Source organism: Propithecus coquereli, unplaced genomic scaffold, assembly GCF_000956105.1.
Source record: "Propithecus coquereli isolate 6110/MARCELLA unplaced genomic scaffold, Pcoq_1.0 Scaffold1, whole genome shotgun sequence".
Lineage (NCBI taxonomy): Eukaryota > Metazoa > Chordata > Mammalia > Primates > Indriidae > Propithecus > Propithecus coquereli.
Genome location: NW_012133857.1, coordinates 13,627,672 through 13,637,059, shown reverse-complemented (window position 1 = coordinate 13,637,059; position 9,388 = coordinate 13,627,672). Strand labels below are relative to the sequence as shown.

The following is a 9,388-nucleotide window of genomic DNA, read 5'->3' as shown; positions in this document are numbered from 1 at the left end:
GGGAAGAATAGGAGGATAGAGTGCTGGGGTGGCATGCTCACCCTGCTGGCACCATCCAAGTTGTGAGACGGCTGCCTCCACTGCCACAGAACTCTACCTTGTTGGACCGGGGAACTACCTGGAGTCTGTGCAGAGTCATTGCACCAGACAACAGAGGCAGTAGGGATTGGGCAGCAGCTAAAGCCATTCTGAGCTCTCAGGTGCATGGCGCCAGCTCTGCACTGGGTTGGGGATGGAGTGGACCAACCGGAGGCTACCCTGAGCTATACCCTGTGATTGGAAGCCAAACAACGCTCCCCTACAGCGCGATGGGATCTAAGCATAAGAACTGACTAGGGTGCAGCAGGCTCTGACCTGGGAGACTTTGGGCAACTGCTTCGGCAGGTTCTGGGTGGGCCAGGAAGAACTCTGTGATCCCTGGGCCACTGGAACCTACTTCCAGCCACATGACTTTACATCCGCATGGTCCCCAACACTGCGAAACAGCATGCCACTTGCTCAGCCGTGACTACACCCACGAGGCCCCAACTGCCTCCAGCATGCTCAGCCCTGACCCTGCCCTCCAGGTGAGATGAGCCCTGCCACCCGCAGGGCTCTGCTTCCAGCTCCTCCCCAGTCTCAGCTCTATGGTTCTCACACAGGAGCTGGAGGCTCTGTGTCTGTGTCTCCACAGCACCTGCCAGGCCCAAGACACCATCCTCAAGACTCCAGCACTGTACCTGGCCCCCAGCCCAGAGCCTCTACCACTGCTGCAGGGCTGGAGGAACTGCTCTAAGTCCAACACCCCACCAGGGACCACGCAGCCTTGAGCCACTAGTACACCGTGACCTGGATAGAGCAAATGCTCACAGCCCAGGAACCCACAACAACTGCCTAGATAGCCTCATCCAGCTGCTACTGTCACCTCTGCAGAGAGACCCTGGGTAGAGCAATCCCCACAACACCAATCTCATGGAAGAGGGTCTCACCCAGCTCCCAACTCAAACATCCTACAATTATCTGTTGAACAGCCTAACACCCAACATAAACAGCATTCAGCACAGGCTTGAGCACAGGTAATCACAGGTAAACAGAACAAGTCAGAACAGCTGCATTACAGGCTTCCAGTGCACACGTCCCTCCTCTGCCACATCAACATTCCAGAGTAGGGGGGCTTAAATGCAACACTCAAAAGACACAGGCTGGCTGAGTGGATGATAAAACACAACCCAAGTATGTGCTGCTCCCAGGAGACACATCTAAACCATAAGGATGCAAACAGGCTCAAAGTGAAAGGATGGAAAAAATATTCCATGGAAATGGAAGCTAAAAGAAAGCAGGTGTAGCCATTCTCATATCAGACAAAATTGACTTTAAATCAACAATGGTAAAGAAAGAGAAGGACGGTCATTTAATAATGGTAAAGGGAGAAATTCAACAAGAAAACATAATAATCCCAAATATATGTGCACCTAACATAGAACCTGCCAGATACATAAATTCTACTAGAGCTAAGCAAGGAAATAAACAATAGTATTTTAATTGCCAGAGACTTCAACACTCCACTATCAGAGCTGGACAGATCATCAAAACATAAAATAAATGAAGAAACACTGGACTTAAATGGGACCCTAGAACTAAAGGACTTAACAAATATTTACAGAACATCCTACCAACAACTACTGAATATACATTCTTCTCATCAGCACATGAGACACTCTCCAAGATTAATCATATCTTAGGCTACAAAACATGTCTCAACAGATTTTGTAAAAACTCAAAATCATACCATGTATCTTCTCAGACCACAGTGGAGTAAAACTAGAAATCAATTCTAAGAGTAACACTCAATTCTACACAAAGTCATGGAAATCAAACAACCTGCTACAGAATAATTATTGGTTCAATAATAAAATTATGATGGAAATCAAAATATTCCTTGAACTGAAGGACAAAGGAGACATAAGCTATCAAAATCAATGGAAAACAGCAAAAGGAACCTAAGGGGAAAATTCACTGCCTTAAATGCACACATCCAAAAATCATAAAGATCACAAATTACCAACCTAATATAACATCTCAAGGAACTAGAAAAGGAAGAGCAAACCAAACCTAAACCCAGCAGGAGAAAATAACACAGGTCAGAGCAGAACTAAATAAAATGGGGGAAAAAAGGTCAATGAAATAAAAAGTGGATATGTTGAAAAGATAAACAAGATTGACAGACCTCTTGCTACATTAATCAGGAATAGACGAAAAAGGACCTAAATAAGCTCAATCAGAAATGAAAAGGGAGATATCACAACTGATAGCACAGAAATAAAAAACATCAACCCATAATACTACAGAAATCTCTATGCACATAAACTAGAAAATGTAGAGGAAATGGAAAAATTCCCTGGAAACACACAATTTTCCAAGACTCAATCAGGAAGAAACAGGCCTCCTGAACAGACCAATAATGAGCAGTGAGACTGAAGTAGTAATAAAAAGTCTTCCAACACAAAAAAGCCCTGGATCAGATGGATTCACAGTCAAATTCTACCAGTCCTACAAAGAAGAACTGATATTCACACTGCAGAAATTATTCCATAACACTGGGAAGGAGGGAATCCTCCCCACTCATTCTACATAGCCAGTATCACCTTGATACCAAAGCCATGTAAGGACACAACAAAAAAGGAAAACTACAGAACAGTATCACTTCTAAACATAGGTGCAAAAGTTCTCAAAAAAATACTAGCAAATCAAATTCAACAATGAATCAAAAAAGTAATCCACCATGACCAAGTTACTTCATCCCAAGGATGCAAGAATGGTTCAACATATGTAAATCAATAAATGTGATTCACCACATAAACAAAAGTAAAAACAAAGACCATATGATCATCTCAATAGACACAGAAAAAGCATTTGACAAAATCCAGCACCCTTTCATGATAAAAACCCTCAACAAAAATATACATAAAAAATAGATATCTCAGGATAGCACAACTTTGGCAAAGAAAGGAGTGGGTACAGTTTGTACTAAAACACACTTACGAAAGCAGGATTCTTTTCATTATAAGTATGAAACCTTTACTCCCAAAGTGGGTACAGATACAAATGCATGTATTCTCTCAGAGAAAGCAGCTAGACTTTGCCCAATTTACAGGATAGCACAACTTTGGCAAAGAAAACAGTGGGTACAGTTTGTACTAAAACACACGTAAGAAAGCAGGAGTCTTTTCATTATAAGTATGAAACCTTTACACCAAATGCAGGTACAGATACAAAAAAGAAAAAGAAAAAAATAGATATCTCCAAATTATAAAAGTTATATATGACAAATCCATAACCAACATCATGCTGAATGGAGAAAAGTTGAAAGCATTCCCACTAAGAAATAGAACAAGACAAGGGTGCCCACTGTTACCACTTCTATTGAACATAGTGCTGTAAGTCCTAGCCAGAGCAATCAGGCAAGAGAAAGAAATAAAGGGTATCTAAGTCAGGAAACAGGAGGTCAAACTATCGTTTTTTGTTGACGATATGATCACGTATCTAGAAAACTGCAAATTCTCCACTATGAGACTCTTGGAATTGAAAAATAAATTCAGCAAAGCCTCAGGATATAAAATCAATGTACACTAATCGGCAGTATTTCTATATACCAATAATAGTCAAGCTGAGATTCAACTCAAAGACTCAATACCATACATAATAGCTGCAAAGAAAATAAAATACCTAGGAATATACTTAACCAAGGAGATGAAAGATCTACAAGGAGAACTACGAAATACTGAGGAAAGAAATTGTGGATGGCACAAACAAATGGAGAGACATATTATGCTCATGGATTGGTAAAATCAACATTGTTAAAATGCCCAAACTACCCAAACTGATTTACATATTGAATATAATCCCTATCAAAATACCAAAAGCATATTTCACAGATCTAGAATCATTTGGAATCAGAAAGGAGCCTAAATACACAAAGCAATCCTAAGCAAAAAGAACAAAGCTGAAGGTATCACATTGCCAGACTTCAAATTATACTATTATACAAGGTTATAGTAAACAAAACAGTATGGTATTGGCACAAAAACAGAGCCATAGATCAAATGGAATGGAATAGAGAATCGAGATATAAAACCATCTACCTACAACCAACTGATCTGTGACAAAGCAGATAACACCACACAAAGGGGGAAAGAAGCCCTATTCAATAAACATTGCTAGGAAAACTGGATAGCTACATACATAAGAAAGAAAGAGAACCCCTATCTCTCACCACTCACAAAAATTAATTCACGATGGATAAAAGACTTATATGTAAGTCATGAAACAATAAGCATTCTAAAAGAAAATGTAGGAAAAACTCTTATAGACATCAGTCTAGGCAAAGAATTTATGACTAAGACCCCAACGGCAATTACAGCAGCAACAAAAATAAACAAATGGGACTTAATTTAATTAAAAGGCTGCCGCACAGCTAAGGAAATAATCAACAACACAAACAGATAACCTACGGAATGGGAGAAAATATTTGCAATCTATACATCCAATAAAGGGCTAACAACTAGAATCTACAAAGAACTCAAGCAAATCAGCAAACAACCCCATGAAAAAGTGGGCAAAAAACATGAACAGAAGCTTTTCAAAAGATAATAGACAAACAGCCAATAAACATATGGAAAAAAATGCTCTACTTGGTGGGGACAAGATGGTGGACCAAAGACACCAGGAGCCAGAGCATCTCTGTAAGAAGGAGAAATTTTAGATGAAAGAGAAAACATAAACAGACAAACATAGATCAGATGAGGGTCCGACGGAAGGGTGCCTGAATCTACAGGAGACTCCACAGGAAGAGACTGTGGAGCAGTACTGGAAGGAGAAAGGCATCAGCAGGGACTAAACCCAGAGAGGCTCAGAGACCAGCAAGAAAGGTAAGTGGATTGGCTAACATTCCCCTCCCTCATATCTTGAAGTGTTGTGCTGGAGAGACCTTCTGCCAAAGTGAGCCAAGAGACTGCTGCCACCAGGGAGCAGGAGCTTCTAGAGGACAGGGCATCAGGCTCTCGCCATCCCCCTCAGGGCACCTCCCAACCCACAGACCCAAGGTGGACAGGAAGCACCACATTGCTTCTCTACCCACCGGACACCTTTGCCGTCTCCAGGGAGTCTCAACTCCTCAGGTTCCACCTTCCTAGTCCCCACACTGAATTTCCCAACTCCGGCCGAGACTGCAGGAACCAGAGGGGTCCACTGGATCCTGGGTGATCTGTGTTGACTCCGGAGCCCCATCATTCTGAGCAGACTGCCACCTGCACAGAAGATTGGAGACAACCAGAGGGTGGACTTTCCTCCACCAAGACTCTTTTCCATGCCTACCCATCCCCCACCTGCAGCTGCCAAGAAAGACAAATGAGCTACCACGTAGAGGTTTCCACAGGGAACGGGGCTCAGACCTTTCCTTTTGGGGTACTGGAGCAGACTGACAGGTGCTCAGACTGTGAGCTGCCTGCCCACTGACCCGCCCTGGTGCTACATACCCAGTGACTCCAGCAGAGCAGGACACACCCCAAGTTGGAGGGACATTGAAGCAGATTGGGCACCACATGAGACAGATGTGGGACCAGTATCCTTCTCCCTGACAAGGTCAGGGTTTGATCTCCAGGGCCCTGGGGATGGACCTACAGGCCAGCTCCTGTACATCCAGGTCTTGATCACATCACCCGGGGGTAAAGAGGGGATATTTGTGAATTAGTCTCCAAGGTGTGGGTGCCTGCAGGGGCAGGTGAGGGGTGAGAGTACAGTATGGATCCTAGCTGCAGCGTGCTTACAGGGCACCCCTCCTCCCATGGGAGGGTCCCGTTCCCAGCTCAGTCCAGGATCCTGGGCAGGGAACCTCCCATTCCACATACAATCGTGGGGGAGCTCAGATGCCTTGAGGTCCTGCCTACCTGCAGAGGCCCAGAAGAAAGCATACAGGGGAGGGTGCAAAGAAGTGAAGTCTGCTCCAGACAGCCAGACTGTAGGACTCAACATCCCTGCCTCCATATGCAGACTTTTTGATTGGAGGGGGGCGGGGGGCCACCTCAGCTCCTTCCTGGAAGCTTTTCCCAGAAGCAGGGAACAGACGTTTGACTCCCTGCTAAAAGCATCTGTGGAGCTTGAGGGCAGGCCCACCCAACACAGCCAAGCCCAGCCTTAATCTCCCAACCACCCCTGCTGAGGTGGAAAATAAGAACACACATGGAAGTTCCAGGGCCCCACCCACCACCTAGGGCTTTAGAGTGCTTCTCCTGAGGAACTAGAGCTGCTCACAGGACCTAAATACAACACTGCAGCTTGTTCCTCCCAGCAGGTGCCACCTACTGATGGGGAGGTCAATTTGCATGCCCTTTTATTGTATTTACTGACTCATCAGACAGAGTGTGGTTGATTCCCACACAAAAGCACCACCTACTGCCTCAGGTATTGGGTGTGTCATTAACTGAACAAAAGAAAATCCAAAGGTAAGAAGCAATAGCTGCTCCAGATGAGAGGGAATTAGCAAAAGAACTCTGGAAGAATGAAGAATCAATGTGAAAGGACACCCCCAAAAGGGAACACAATCTCTCTAGCAATGGATACCAACCAAAATCAGAACACTGAAATGACAGATGAAGAATTCCGAACATGGATTGTAAGGAAGCTCAATGACGTGCAAGATAAAATGGAAACTCAACACAAAGACCAAAAAAAGAATGCAGGAAATGAATGAAAAATTCACTAAAGAAATTGAAATATTAAAGTAAAATAAAACAGAACTTCTGGAAATGAAAAATTCATTCAAGGAATTACAAAACATAGGGGAAAGCCTTAAGACTATGTTAGATGAAGCAGAAGAAAGAATCTCGCAGCTTGAAGACAACATCTTGCAATTCAAAGTCAGTCGCAGTGATAGAGCAGAGAAATAAGAGAAAAGAACAAAACCTACAAGAAATATGGGATTATGTAAAAAGGCCTAACATAAGACTCATGCCTATGAGGGTAAAGAATAAAATACACAAAGGTTAGAATATCTATTTGAGAGAATAATTGAGGATAATTTCACTGGCCTTGCTAGATATCTAAATATCCAAGTACAAGAAGCTCAAAGGACTCCTGGGAGATTCATCACAAAGAGGAAAACACCATGACATATAGTCATCAGACTGGCCAAAATAAACATGAAAGAGGCGCTCCTACAAGCTGTAAGGCAAAAGCAGCATGTAACTTACAAAGGAAAAACCCATCAGATAAACTGCAGACTTCTCAGCTGAGACCATACAAGCCAAAAGAGATTGGGGCCCCATTCTCAGTCTTCTCAAACAGAATTATGCCCAGCCTAGAATTTTGTATCCTACAAAACTAAGTTTCATATATGAGGGGGAAATAAAGTCTTTCTCAGACAAGCAAACACTGAGGGAATTTGTCAAAACAAGACCAGCCCTCCAGGAAGTACTCAGAACTGCGTTACACACAGACCAGCACAACAGACACTCACCAGTGTAAAATGATCCAAAAGCTAAAGCTCAAAAGCCAGACACCACGATGGCTCAAGACACAAAACAAAGCAACAAAGTTCTACTCGACAGGATGAACAGAGATCCACCCCACTTATCAATTCTTTCAATAAACGTGAATGGCTTGAACTGCCAACTGAACAAACACAGGCTGGACAAATGGATAAATATAAACAAGCCAGGTATCTACTATCTTCAGGAAACACATCTAACCCATAAGGATGTATCCAGACTCAAGGTGAAGGAATGGAAAACAGTATTCCACTCAAATGGAAACTAAAAGAAAGCCAGTATAGCAGTTCTCATATCAGATAACTTAGTCTTTAATCAACAAAAATAATGAAAGATAAAGATGATCATTATATAATGGTAAAGAGAACAATTCAAAAAGAAGACATAACAATTCTAAGTATTTACACACCCAACACAGGAGTGTTTAGATTCATAAAGCAAATCCTATTTGATCTAAACAAAATAATAAACAACAGCCCTGTAATAGCCAGGGACTTCAACACCCCACTGACAGAACAAGACAGATCTTCCAAACAGAAAATAAACAAAGAAACAAAGGACTTAAACAAAACTTTAGAACAAGTGGGCCTAATAGACATTTATTCTACCCAAAAACCACTCAATATACATTCTTCTCATCAGTTTACGGGACGTTCTCTAAGACTGATCACATCCTAAGGCACAAAACACATCTCAAAAAATTTTAAAAAATAGAAATTATACCATGCATCTTCTCAGACCACAGTGGAATAAAATTAGAAATCAGCTCGAACAGAAACACTCATCTCTACAAAAAGTCATGCTGAATGATTATCGGGTCAAGGAGGAAATTAAGATGGAAATCAAAACATTCTTTGAACTAAATGATAATGGGGACACAAGTTATCCAAATATACAGGACATAGCTAAAGCAGTTCTGAGAGGAAAATCCATATCTTTAAATGCCTACATCGAAAAGATAGAAAGCTCACAAATCAATAATCTAATGAATTGACTCGAAGAATTGGAAAAAGAAGAGCAAACCTAGCAGAAGAAAAGAAATAACCAAGATCAGGGCAGAACTAAATGAAATCAATAACAAAAGAACTATACAAAAGATTAATGAAACAAAAATCTGGTTATTTTAAAAGATAAACAAAATTGACATACCTCTCACTAGATTAACTAGAAACAGAAAAGACTCTAGTAAACTCAATCAGAAATGAAAAAGGAGAAATTTCAACGGATAACACAGAAACATAAAATATCATCTCTGAATACTATTAAAAACTCTATGCACATAAAATTGAAATCGAGGAGGATATGGACAAACTCTTAGAAACACACAGCCTCCCTAGGCTCAATAACAAAGAAATAGAACTCCTGAACGGACCAATATCAAGTACAAAAATTGAAAGAGCAATAAAAAACCTTCCTTAAAAAAAAAGTTCCAAACAAATTGGTTTCACACCTAAATTCTCAATATAAGTCTTGATACTTCTTTTAAAACATATTCATGGGTATTAAATGGGATAGTGTATAAAAATCTGTTTGTGATTATCGATCTCAGAATAAAAACTGTAAGGCAGATACAAGCCTATGATTGTGATTTTCCTTCTGCACAATATTTTTGTTTTGCTTCATCCTGAAAAATAGAAGTTAAGCACCTGAATGTTTATAGCAGCACAATTTACGATTGCAAAGATGTGGAAACAACCAAAGTGCCCATCAATACATGAGTGGTTTAATAAAATGTGGTGTATGTATACCATGGAATACTGCTCAGCCACAAAAAACAATGGTGAACTGACACCTCTTGCATTATTCCTGGATGGCACTGGAGCCCATTCTTCTAAGTCAAGTATCACAAGAATGGAAAAACAAGC

At 41.4% G+C, this 9,388-nt stretch overlaps 1 protein-coding gene across 1 annotated transcript in view; it reads right to left on the bottom strand.

The window, feature by feature from the left end:
- DOCK3 (dedicator of cytokinesis 3) overlaps positions 1-9,388 on the bottom strand; it is a 681,302-nt gene that overhangs the window by 499,762 nt on the left and 172,152 nt on the right. The gene's annotated exons all lie outside the window — the stretch shown is intronic.